At 47.2% G+C, this 13359-nt stretch overlaps 1 protein-coding gene across 9 annotated transcripts in view; it reads right to left on the bottom strand.

The window, feature by feature from the left end:
• The window catches only part of Hdac4 (histone deacetylase 4), a 240101-nt gene that overhangs the window by 169366 nt on the left and 57376 nt on the right, over positions 1 to 13359 (bottom strand). The window contains exon 1 of one of the 9 annotated variants that reach the window (XM_034521160.2): positions 10147 to 10288. The exons of the other annotated variants lie outside the window; for them this stretch is intronic. The gene's annotated coding sequence lies outside the window, so the exon portion shown is untranslated. Of the gene's footprint in view, positions 1 to 10146; positions 10289 to 13359 lie in introns of those variants that run through there. 9 annotated transcript variants of the gene reach the window in all.

The following is a 13359-nucleotide window of genomic DNA, read 5'->3' as shown; positions in this document are numbered from 1 at the left end:
GTCCAACTGTCTTCACAGGTTTTTCTCTTTGTAAAATGAGCACATCCTGCTTTGTAAACAAGGATGACTATTCACGGTCATGGGCTCTGAACCAGCTCACTATCAATTCATTATGTGTTACCCAGCCCCTGCCTCTCCAAGGGCTTCCATCCTGTTTGTGTCCAGTTTGCTTCTGAAATAAAATGTCTCCACCAAGACCAGTGACCACAGAATCACTCCAGGCCACCGTCTTCTGAAACTGTCCATTTCCCTAGGACCCTTGATCCCACCAGAACAGCACTGCATGTGAGAGACCTCTGGCAAGCAACTGTGGCTCCCATCGTCCCTAGGTAGGAGATGACAGCTGTAGCCAACAAGCAGGAAGGCTAACTATGATTAGGTCCAGTAAGCACCAGAAAAGCCCAAGAGACAGGAGAGATGCATCATCCCATTTTATAGATAAGGAACACTGAGCCTCAGAGATCCAAGGTCTTCTATCAAGAGACAGGCTGACCTCCAACCAGAGTCTATGCAGACAGACTAGCAGCAGGACCTATACTATCAAAAAGTGAAATTTCTCCAAACAACAAAACATGTGCAAGCGCGCTCGCGCGCACACACACACACACACACACACACACAAACACACACACACACGTAACATATTCACTTCAGTATCAAGGCAATGTGTGCTGGTAACAGCCCCAGAGTTCAGTGCCCTCACTCCCCCACCCCCATTTTTCTGCTTTGCCTGTCTCAAGGAGTTGCAGTCTCCCTTTTCTTAGATGCAGACAGCTAGCTGCATGCCAATGCTTGATTTTAAAGGTCACCCCATAGCATTTCCTGTTTCAGGGCCACTATAGATCAGGGTCACAAGGCTGGCTGGCATTTAAAAGAATCTGCACTGTTTTGTTTTCTGCTTTTTGAGGACTACATGTTCATCTTACTATCACTTCTGCTCTTTTCCCTTGAAGATAAATCATTGAATTGAAGCCCAAAGATGCTTATGAATAGGGATGGCCAGGGTGCTGCTTGTTCTCCAGCCTAGGTTCTGATGCCAAGTGTCTGAGAGGCCTAAAACATGGCTTTAGCCTCAGCCCAGAAAACCTGGGTGGCAGGTTAAGTTGTTCAGCACTAGGTTGGTGATCACACTCACTCACCAGGCCAGTCTGAGGCACACAATCTTAGAACTATTGTCTCTAATTCCTTGACATTCATTATTTCACTATTTCTGCCAAAGACATGAACAGACATGGAAATGGCTTCCAAAAGATGTTCCCTGGCTACAGGAGAAAATAATGCAAGTCCCATTCCTGTTAATTTTTATATAACGAACAGGAATGACACTTTATACAAATAAGGGTTGGCCTATGTCCTTTTTTGGTATCAGTCAGGGTCATGTGGAGGGTCACAAGACGGGGCAGTAGTCACCCTCTAGTCCTACTGGCTATTCTATGGAGCTCTGATGGAATCAGAGACTAAAATCAGACAATAGAGGTACACTCAAGACCCAGTATCTCTCATGAGCACCAGGCACAGGACCAGGAGTGCCTGAAGCCTGCTTAGATGCCACCTCAATCACTATGTGAAATATGCCCTCCCAAAGTAGATTCATTCCACTTTGAAAAGAGACCACCTTGCTTGTGAGGCAGTAATAATATGCCACTAAACTAATTACCTGAGAACATAACCTAGATCTCTGTATTATGTCCAGACCCTGGGGTCACTTAGACAGAGGGAGAGTGTACAGTTCAAGTCTAAACTCTGAAGCTCATGAACCATGTATCCTAAGGCACTATGAAACCTTGCTGAGCTAAGATGTCCTTAAGGAGGAATACTGGTCTTGCTGGGTAAACACAAGGAGACTATACCACCATGGGATAGATAGGCCTCCTTAATTCTGTTCACTGATAAAAAAAAAAAAAGTAGTGTAAGTGCTGGCCACACTAACAGCACCCCAAATGTCAAACATCAACCCATTACTAAATTACTGTCCTAGCTTAAAAAGGCTCCCAAGACCTTCCAGGAGCCCACACCATCAAACTCCCTTGCACAGGTCTACCAGGTACAGGGTAGAAACACACAGAAGACCACAAACACAAAAGGGAAATCTTAGGAAGACTGGTAGAAAAGAGGGGCCTAGAACTAACAGCAAAGCTTTAGACATGAAGGCAAGTGGTGTTCCTCAAACTGATCAAGGTGAGTCCATACAACAAATCCTCAGTTCCATCAGATCACACTGCCACAGAGGCACACTCCACCATGGTCTCAGGCACTCAAGGCCACACTGTGGGACATGGACACTAACTTCAAGGTAACATTCTACCTGAAATCAGTCACTGGCGTATTCTTTTGCCTGTTGCAATCATGTTGGAAAAATGTGTTTTGCACAACAGAGATGTTAGGGACAGAGACAGAAGTACCCCTCTCCCCCCCCCCCCCAAGCAAGCCTGCTTATAAAACACTCAGGAACAAGACAGGAACATCTGGGTATCCCCAGAGCAGACAGAGCCAGACTGAATCTAGGCATCACATCTGACTGGGCCAGACCCCTTGATAAGCCATGGCTTATAAGAGGATGTCAGATCACTGAGCATCACAGGAGCTAAAACACAGGCAAAGACTAACCCTGCTACACACTAGAAACTTTGCATCTCCAGGAAGGCCTGGGACAGGCTGTACCTACCCTGTACCCTTCTAGAGTTTCAGCAATCCTAGTTGTCACAAGTACCACCATCACTTGATAAAAGCTAAGTTTACTATGGGGGATTCCTTACTAAGTCTTTGCAAGCCCTCAGAGGTCATCACCTCAGCAACCTCATTCCAGGCTCCAAACAGAACATCTGCCATAGGTAAAAAAGCTCCTGTATCTGGGACCCACAGTGTGGAGCTCATACGCATCCCCTGTGGCCTACACTAGAATGGCACCGACACTGATAAAAAGCTTTACCGACAAGCAGCACTCAGACCTGGCTGCACTTTACAGTGTGCAGCACTTTCCTTCAGAATGGACATCCAGAAGTATCCCCTTCTTCTACCATGCCTCTTGCTTCAGATCCTCAGACTCTGGAATGGGATGGCCCCTGACACCATGAATTTTCTCCTAGGTCAACATACACTAAAGTGGAGGGCCTCCCTGTAGTACAGGCCTTTTATTTATTAGGCTTTTCCTTGTGAAAAGTTGATGCAGAAAGATAAGCACCAGGCAAAGGCACCTCAGTACAGGGACACTCTGAGACGCTTAATACAAATAGTATGGAGTCATGATGTTCACCTCACACTCAACAGATGATCTGACACCTCTCGTGACCACACACGCAACATGTGAATGTGTAATGTCACAAGGAGGGAACAGGTAGTGTAGGTGCACAAGCGTCACATGGTAGTTTATATTAATGTTTAACATGTCAGTAGCTGAGAGCTACTTAGGGTTGGTGTGTCTCAACAGCACCCACACAAACAAACGAGTATGACTTGGTAGAGAAGGCCATTTGGGTGGGTCCCATCTTCTGCCGATTACTGACTTCCAGACACCACACCAAGCCAGGTTACTCACTTCAAGGCCAGTTTCCTGTCCTGATCTGCCATGAGAAATGAGAGGATACACCACACTAGTCCAAGAATCAAGACACAGGCTGACAGCCTGCAGAGACAGCAGATGAGGAGAAAGCAAAAACTAGGGAGAGGCAGATGAGAACAAGAGACAAGTGATAGGTATCTGCTGTGCAGCCTCCCCTTTAGCCCACCCAGAAATCCTATCTGCTCTATATTGTCTCGGTGATCTTTCAGAACAGTGAGCACATGTGTTTGGGCTGTCATTCATACAGCCCTAAGAAGGGTCCCAGAACCCATGATGACCGCAACTGACCCAAGATCATTATTCTCACCCCATCTGGGAATTTCAAATGGATGAAGTCCTTACACTCAGATAAGCACATAAAGAACCTGCCAACTCTAGCCCTGGCTGCCCCATAGCAGCTCTGTGGGCAGCCACTAGCCACAGATGGCTAAATGAGCTGAACTCAGTTCTACAGTCACACTAGCCTCCCTTGCAAAAGTCAGCAGCCCCCTGGCTAGAGGCTTTTTCATGGATAGTAGAGCTATAATCACATTCCTATTCCACAAAATCCCAGGCTGAAGGACCAGAGGCTTCTGCTTTTATAAAGTTTTCTTTATTCCCCAGGCCCTGTTCTTCCTTCAGCTGAATAAGAAAAATATTCCCAGCTGTGCTTGACTCTGTTCCCCAAATGGAGTAAAGCTGGGTAGAGTCTTCCTGTGGCCCATGAAACAGAAGTGGAAGTGACCACCAGAGAAAGAGTGTACCTCCAACTCCCACCTTCCCACAAGCATAAGAATAAAAGGCCCCATTTCCCCAGCTGGCTCTTTTCTTTCTCTCCCTTCTCTCTAAAAGACCTATTGCAAACCTTTAGGAAGCAGCCAACAGCACTTTTCCCCCCAAATGTGTATGCATGCATGCATGTGTGTAACTATGTGTCACAGCACACATGTAGAGAAGAGAGGACAACTTTTTAGAGTTACTTGTCTCCTTCCACTATGTGGGCCCAGAAAACTAAATTCAGGCAAGTCAGGCTTGGTGGCAAGTCCCTTTATCCCCAGAGCCATCTCACTAGCGTAGAAGTCCATTTTTCTCACCATGTGCACTTGTGCCCATGCTGCTCCATGGCGGAGTCCTACAAGAGGTCCGCGTAGGCCCTCCTTGTGAAGAGAAGCTCAGTGTCCTCTTTGACCCACTCCATCTGAGCAGACACACCACTTATCCTCTTCTGGCTCTAGATAAGAACGCCCAGTCCTTAAGGCCTGTCTTCCAGGTTTACTGATGGGAACTAAGGCTATCTACAGTACCTTGTGAGACAGGCTGCAGTCACTTTACAGGTCAGCCTCCCTGATCCAAGTACCTGCTGCAGGCCCCTATGGGAAAGGGGCAACTCCCCTCAGCCTAAACCTTGATGTGTCAAGTGTCTCCCATGGCAGCTGCCACCATCAAAGGATGAAAATATTTTTCACCACAGAGACTGTTCCTCCTCCAGGAGTGGGCTGGAGTAGGGGTGCAACAACTAAACCATGCCATTCCCTACCTGCCACAGGGAGATATGAGCCTGGGATAAGAACACAGGCTTTCACAAAGTTGCCCTATCCCTGATGCTACTTTGTTTGATTTTTTAATCTAAGCTGGCCCTGAATTCACCTGATCTTCCTGCATCAACCTCCCAAGTACTGACTTGTTTCTTTGTGAAGCAAAACAAGAAAGGTATCTTCACCTGCTGCCATGCTCCAGGTGTGGTTACTGGACATCCATCAGAAGCCCTACAAGACTACTGACATCAAGGAGGGCATGTCTAAGCCTGAGGCCACCAACCTTTCCTAGGCCTTCAAATCCCTCTCACTGAGGAGTCAAGAGTGATGCCCAGGCCAAAAAATAACCACCACTGATGCCGAATCAGCCAGAAAACACTCCCAACTCCAGACTCCCTTCATAACTCTTAGATCCTGAAGCTGGAACCAAGAATTGCATTCTGCTTAGACAAGAGTTTGCCCAAAGAGAGTGTGTGATAGACATACAGTGGTCAAAACCTAGACCAGTGTCAGCCAAAGGAAGCAACAGAGGTTTCCATGGCAGTTTGAACAAGTTCACTTCAAAGTCAAGAGCAAAGCAAAATTAGCAGCAACCTTATCTGGCTTCTCAAATCAAAGTGGCTAATTAATCTTCCTAGGCCAACCCTGAGGTATGCCAAGCTAGAAAAGAACCGAAGAGCTGGTTAAAGAGACCCCCAGCCTTCCTCACCCACCATGGCTTAGGCAGAAGGAGATGTGGACAGGAACAGCTTCACCCACAAAGGAGAAGAATCCAGGAGGTAGTGTTTCCAGAGTCCCACACTTCTCAGCAGGTCTTTCCCTCTTCCCAGCTACAAAGTGGAAGACATCAAGTAACTTGGTGACAGTGTGCAGAGATGGCTTTGCCCAAAGCCCTTACTGCAAGACCACTGGTAAAGAGCACAGCAGTATTCTGTTTTCCCCGGCCTCAGCCGGCTCTGTGCAGGCACAGTAACTGAGTGGCCTGCGGGAAAACTGGCAGTTAAGCCATCATTTTATCCACTTATCTCTCCTAGCCCTGTCCCAAAGATGAGCTTACAGGTCTCTATATCAAACCTGTTTGAGGTCCTGCCTCTAAAACTACACTTGAAAGACCAGTAGGTACTCTAGAACTGTAGAACTGTGGCTACATTTCCAACCTCCAATCTGTATCAGTAGACCCCAACCAGTAGTTTAGCCTTGTGTATAAAATGAGGACAGAGAAATCAAACAAAGACAAGCCCTCAATTACGATGTTTTGTGTGTGTGTGTGTGTGTGTGTGTGTGTGTGTGTGACACACTTGGAAGCAAAACCTGTTGCTGATACTTCCGTTCCCTACTTTCAAGCCCTGACTACAAGGATATAAAATGACACCAGGTGGTGGTATAGTGACACTTGAATTATTAATCTGAAACAGCAGATGAACAATGTGGGTCCTACTTAACCCTGGACACCTATAAGGGCAGTAGGTAGAATTCAGCACACCCAAGACCATCCTGCAAGCTCAGCAGGCAAAACACACTGTTTAGATCTTGTTATTCTTCAAAAGACATTGTTTTCCAGGGACCTGGGACTAACAGCAAACTACACAGATGGCAAGGCCACTTTGCCAGAGTCCTGGGGTTAGAAGCCTTCAATCAAGCTGTCACTCTGGTGCCATTAAAATGCTGAGGGAAATGGTCTATGTGGTAGAGATTAGCAACCACAAAACACAGACACTTACTGTTCGAGAGGATAAGGACTCTATCTGGTGATATCCTAAAGTTGACAAAACCATATTCAGAGGAATATATAAAACCCTTTGTAGCCTAGGACCTCCTTGGTGATATACACAGCTCAGTCAAGAACACATGCTGCAGAACACATCCCTCCAGTTCAACCACAAGGCCCAGGTCCAGCAGGCGGGCCTGGTACTATCCTATAGACATCATCACCATCTTGGCAGCTCTCATTCTTGTTGGTAGTCTGCAGATCTGTATGGGCACTGGTAGAGATGCAGCAGCATCAACTTTGAATCTTGTTTGGCAAACCTCACTTCCACACATTCAGGACAAGAGAATAGAGCACTCCTTACTGCTTTAGCCCTGAGAGCTTTACTAGGCCTGGTGTGGAGCTGTGTGACTTAGGACCTCCTTTACTGGAGAATTTGTGTCTTCTTGGGGGCTGACAATGTCCTCTGAGTGTATAAAGTCCACACTGATGGCAACATGGTTTCTACTTTTGCCCCCTTTCTTTATGATTCCACCTTGCTAGAACAAGAGGAAGAAGAGCTCTCCAACTTTCTATTCCTAGTTTTTATACATTATAAAATATTTTGAACTATTATCAAAAAAATGTTAGAACAAGTGCTAGAAGTTTCTAGATTTAGGGAAAGAAGAAGAGCGAGTTTGGCTTTTTATTACATTTAAATTGTGGATGTGCAGCTTCCACAATTCATTTCAATCACAAACTTACTTCTAGCCAGTTGTAAGCAGCAAGCAATGAACTTTATACTTTAAATACTATACTACACACACACACACACACACACACCTACATCTCCACCTATACCTAGTCCTACACCTGTACCAAATTCTCCTCCCCACTCCCATCCCACCATGTATGGGAATAAGGCTTCCCCCTCCTTCATTGACCAAGGTGTTAATAGGGAAACAGGGAGCCTTTCCTGCAGATGATTGGATGTACAGTGGAAGTCACCAGTGTCCTAGACAGCTTAGCTTAACACATAGGAAGTGTTTCTGTAAGCCAGTGTCTAATGACTGGCCACAGGCTATCTTGCTACTATACAGTGATGACAGGTCTATGCTCAGGGCTCCAACTTTGTTAAATTAGGAAGCCAGACAAGGTCAACTTTTCAGAAGCCCAGAAGGTGGCACATGAGCCTAAGTCAGGCCCAGCAGTCAGAGACCACAACTGGAAACACAACTTTCCTGACGGGACATAAAGCCCTTGAGAGATTGAGATGTTATCATCTAGTGCCAGCCACATAGATACTTCCTCCCAGGCCAAGTCATCCCGTTCCCAAATTCAGCCCAACCACTCCATCCTTCATGACTGTGACATAAACCAAAAGCTGGAAAAGATGCTCTTCACCAGGCCATGAGCATCTGTTCCATGCCAGGGTCCCATGTGCCCAACCAGTACTGACAAGCCCTCTGACACAAAGGGACCTGGCCTACTGGTGATAGAGGAACAAGAACTACCTGAGTTATGTCAAAACTCAACCCTACTATCCCATGTGATTACAAGGCCACCCTACCTCATTTCCCACCTACCTCTGCATCAAGTGACATTAATTCATCAAAAGTACTTTCTGGAAGACACTGAAGAGCTACAAGGGGTCTTGCATCTACACTTTCCTAAACCTATGGCAACAGGGGCAACAGGAAGTACAGGCTGCTGGCCATGGTAAGCTGCTCTGTCCTCTTTAACTCATTCATACTACAGCCTTAAGCATCCAAGAGGCCCAGGAAAGGCCACTGCAGCCAAGATGGTTTTTCTCAAGATCTCACCTATCCCCTCTGACTCTACATGTTCTATCTTGCAGGCTCAAGGATCCAGAAACCCTTGTCCAGAAGCTCTGACATAGCTCAATGCCTGGATCAATATAGACTCCTGGGGACCACACAACTCTAAGATCTGCCTGCCAATAACAGTAGATACCTCTGTCAAGTGGGAACTGTGCTGCTGCTCCTGGGAACTATGGTCTATTTTAGAAACAAGAACAGGGAAAAGACCAAATACTGCAGGGCGGCCAGCCTCCCATGTTTACCTGAGCAGACATCTATTGACTTACATGACCTTAACTAACTTTCTGAGATTCAGAGGGCAGCCCCCACAGGAAAGGGGATTCTAGAAAAAGCCCTACTTTTTCAGACAAGTTTCTGCCCATGATATTACACCACAGTCTGTACAATGTTGGGACATTCTTTCTCCAGGTTCATGTGAGCAAAACAGAATGGTTTTGCATTTTCTTTTCACAAGAACTACTAGCTAGAAGCAGCCAACATGGATTAAAGAACAATTGTACTGAATTCTAGTGTACCCAGATATGTATCACATCTTGTGTCAGAGGTCTGTCTCTTTTCTTCTATAGCTTACCAGCAAACTGAACACACCAGCCACCAGCCAACACCCCACGCCCTACTCTCAACTCCAGTCCTGAAGAGAATGACCACACAGAAAGACACTGGGAGAAGCGTAAGACTGCCCATCACATGTCTTTGCTTAGCTAGATGCCAAATGTGAGGACATGAGTAAGGCATCTGAGTCTCTGAGGCTCACTTTTTTCATCTGTGAAACAGGGTTTATAAAGGTAACATATGGTGTGTGTGTGTGTGTGTATGTGTGTGTGTGTGTTACAGAGAAAACTACACTAACACATATGGCAATACAATAATATATCCCTTAGAAGATAGCTGCAATCTTCAGAGCCAGCACATCCAGGGTCCCTTTCCACCTCCCTGACAATTGTGACATAGCACAGCTGACTGACTAGAGTAGCTTCTGGTGATAAATTTTTCTAATAGGAATTCAAACATGGCCTCGGGAAGCAAGAAGTGTTTAGTCAGTAAAAATACAACCTTGTCCAGGGCCAGCTATCTTCCTAGCACTAGAGGAGAAGCTACCTTTGTGCCTAGGTGGTGAGCAGTTCATATGTGTGCTCAAAGTTCAGTCCAGGCACATCAAGGTTAGTAGACCCCAGAGAGTCCTATCTCCCACTCAGTACAGAGGCTCAGTCTCCGGAATAAGACCCCAGAGCACTGAGAGCTGCCTGCCAGCTCTCCTCCCTTCACAGGGCTGTATGTGCACAGCGAAGATACATGAATGTTCCCCAATCCCTGACATCCAAGCAAGCGTACCAACAAACTGTATACCCCCTTCATTCCTAAATCCACCCCTTCAGAAGCAAGCTGTTGGTTAGTTAGACGTACCACTGTGAATAGTGGTTCCCCAGGAGTTCAAATACTAAAAGTTGATTTCAAAGCACTGGTCACTGGGAACACCACTAAGCAGTTATATAACAGAACTCGGGAAATCCCTTAAAGTTTCTTAGCAGTTCAAAGGCATTTTACCTTCAGTTAAGACCCCTGTTCAATCTGAGAAGCCCCTTCAAAGCTGTCTGTCCAAGAGCAGAAAACTCCAGTACTGCTCCGCCGGGCTCGCTGGGAAGAATCTCACTGCTTTGCCCTGACATCTGGTTTCTATTTCATATCCATGTTGTCACATTACATAACAAGCAGCTGATATGAGGACTGCCACGAAAGTTTCAGCCCAAGACTCACAGAGAATTCACGAGAATTCACTCAACCAAACTGGATAGACACTGGGCTGCTCAGAGCCCAGGGGAGCACCCTGTCTCCAGAGCAAGCAAAGCAAGCCTTCTCAAGACAGCCTGTAAATGAACCAGCACCCCTTCCTTCCTCTCCTGACTTCACACAAAATGACCTCTGGCCTACATTTAATTTTTCTGCACCTGGAAAATGGCTTCTGCCTTGGAGGTATACAGGAAGGTGTTAACACACAGGGTCACAGTAGAATCAGGGGCAGAGAGTTCCTGAAACACCTGCCTGTTCTAGCTGTGTGGGACCCAAAAGAGAAGCTTCTACATAAGTGAGTCTCTACCCATGGGCACAGTCCTGCTAGCAAGAATCCTGAGCTTTTCCACACCTTGTCTGCCTATACCCACTGGCACAGCCCTCCTCAGCTTATTTGCAGAGGTACTTTGTCACCTTGGGAGTTCCTTGTAGCACAGACAATAAGAACAGGAAACTACTAGAGAGTAGGCAAGGCAGAAAGGGGCCTAACTTAACCTCTAGAACAGATACACAGGGCAGACTATGCCTAGTCCATGATCCCTGAATTAGTACTCTGCATTTTAAACTAGATACACCCATAACATCCCAGGAGACTTTCAGAAACAAGCCACAAGTTAACTTACACAGGCTACACCATTAATCAAGGTAGTACTTTCCTTCTAACAAATACATGCTGAGAATGCCTTCTGGGTGTTCAGTTGACACCTGAGCAGTCAGGAGGTTAAAGCTGGCGTAGGTCTTTCAGCTATCTGCACTTCACCCCAACTCTACCACCATGTGCCCGCAGATGCTGGCCTTGCTCACATGCAGCCATCAGCCTGGAGGCAGCTCAAAGGAGAGAAAGTTGTCAAAGACAAGCGAGCGCTGTCCACTGAAAGGCAGGTCAGCTGTGGAAAGAAGGCCACCACACCCTGAGCCAGGAACCTGCTTGAACATTAGGATCCACCTCATGAGAATGCCTCAACAGTGGGTGGGATGGCCAGTCCCACAGTGACAGAGAACAGCCTGTCTGTCTCTTGCCTCTCATTCTTCTTCCCTGCGTCTCATATTGGACTCTCAGGCCCCTAGTTTAGCCCCAAAAGCATAGGGACCTGTTCACAGAGCTGGAGTTCTAGAGCTCACTGAGGCATGAGACTTCTGTGAGAGAGTTGAAGCAACTCACCCCTTAACCTGAGTCTACAGCTGATGAGCCTCAGTGTCACGTGACAGCATCACCACTGAAAGTGGCCATATGTGCCATGCCCAACTAAGGGACAGAACAGCAGTGCCACCTACGCAAGGTGGGGATCTCAGGGCCAGCAGCAGCATAGAGCAAAGGCAGCACTCTCTTCTTAGAGGGGCCCTCAGCACCATTGCCAGCCAGGGTTTCGGTGCCAGGGCCCCAGACCATGAGGGCCAGACAAGTGGGAAGCACAGTGACGTCTCCATCACACAGAGCCAGCGGTGACAGTGCAACCCACTTTTCCAGAACAGGCTCACCAGGGGGAGTCCCCACATGGCACCAGAAGGTTTGCTCATGCACACGTGCAAGCACTTTCACATATGATTTCTCCCCACTTAACCATATGATAGACCATGAGTAGTCCAAGCAAAAACTTCCCATTGCCCTACACCCTAAACACAACCGTTGCGTGATGTTTCTGGGGAGTGTCGAGGGGTAAGGACTCTACCATGACACTTTCTGACACACACGCTGTCAGACTTTGCCCTTGCTCACAATCTGTTCTATGCTGCAGAGGGAAGACAAACCACTCTTTGTATATCCATCTAATGAAAACTTTCACACTGGTTTTTATGAAAATGGACACTGACTTAGAAACAGGCACAATGCCCCAAGGGTGAAGTTGATGTTTGTTGTGCCAGCACTCACCAGACCAAGAATAGAAAAAAGGAGGGTGGCCCGAGCCCTATACCCACAGCTGGACATAAGCTGCAAAACAGAGGCTTCAACAGAGTCTGGGACAGCGGTCACAGGCTTAGGACCAGCAGGAGCCCGGTGACCCAGGCAGATCCCCTGTCCTCCTGGCTTCCTCAACTATAGGAGCTGGCACATTCACAAGCTCCAGCTCCACTTGCAAGCCCACTTATAGCCTACAGGTAGGCCACCACTGTGCTTGTTGTACGGAGGCCGTGGGAAAAAGAAGCTGGAGGCAGTGGCCTGGCGTAGCTTGCATGGAAGACTATCCCAAAGGAAGGCTGAGGCATATCCTCCTTTGATCTCTTCCCAAGTACCTTTGGGGAACCCGAAAGAGGGGTGGTGACTGGATAAGGAAGCACTCCTCTGTCCCTGTCTCTCTTTATCAAGCTGGCTTCTTCTTGGATTCATTCCATAGTCTAAATGTGCTCTACATGGAGAACAACAAAAGTCCTTGAAAAAAGAACTAGATGGGATGCCCCTGAGGTAACCAGGAGCTGATCTTATTGTCTCAGAACTGAGAGGCTGGGGCAAGGACCCAGAGGTACCCATAACTCAGTAACAGCTCTTCTCCTTGGAACTGAACCCAGGCTTGAAACTCCAAGTTGTAGGGGCTGTAGCTGCAGACCTTCAATGGGACCCTTGCAGTACGGCAGTGATACCTGGGGATCACTTGGTTTTCCACAGCATTGACAAGCATGGCTAGGCTAATCTTCAGCCCCTCTGAACCCCCAGATTAGTCCAGCTCTCTGCTCAGTCACATTATAGCTTCTAGCAGAGCCAGTGCTACAGACAATGGCCAACTGAGGACAGTGAACAGAGCAAAGCCTGAAAGAGGATCCTGTTCCCGGCAGCACGAGCATATCGCAAGCAAAGCTGTGTTTGGCAGCCCATAAAAGAATGCCAGAGAAGACAGGAGTTCAAAACAAGACATATCTGGGGACAAGGCCAAACATAAGCCTGCCACTGGCTAGAAGGAAGCATATCCAGAGAGAAGGTGCCCTTGAGGACTCAGAGCCAGATTGCTGAGAACATCTGGTGAGCCCTGACAGACA

This window comes from Arvicanthis niloticus, chromosome 17 (genome assembly GCF_011762505.2).
Source record: "Arvicanthis niloticus isolate mArvNil1 chromosome 17, mArvNil1.pat.X, whole genome shotgun sequence".
NCBI lineage: Eukaryota > Metazoa > Chordata > Mammalia > Rodentia > Muridae > Arvicanthis > Arvicanthis niloticus.
Note: the sequence above shows the minus strand (reverse complement) of the source record. Positions and strands in the feature narration are given on the sequence as shown.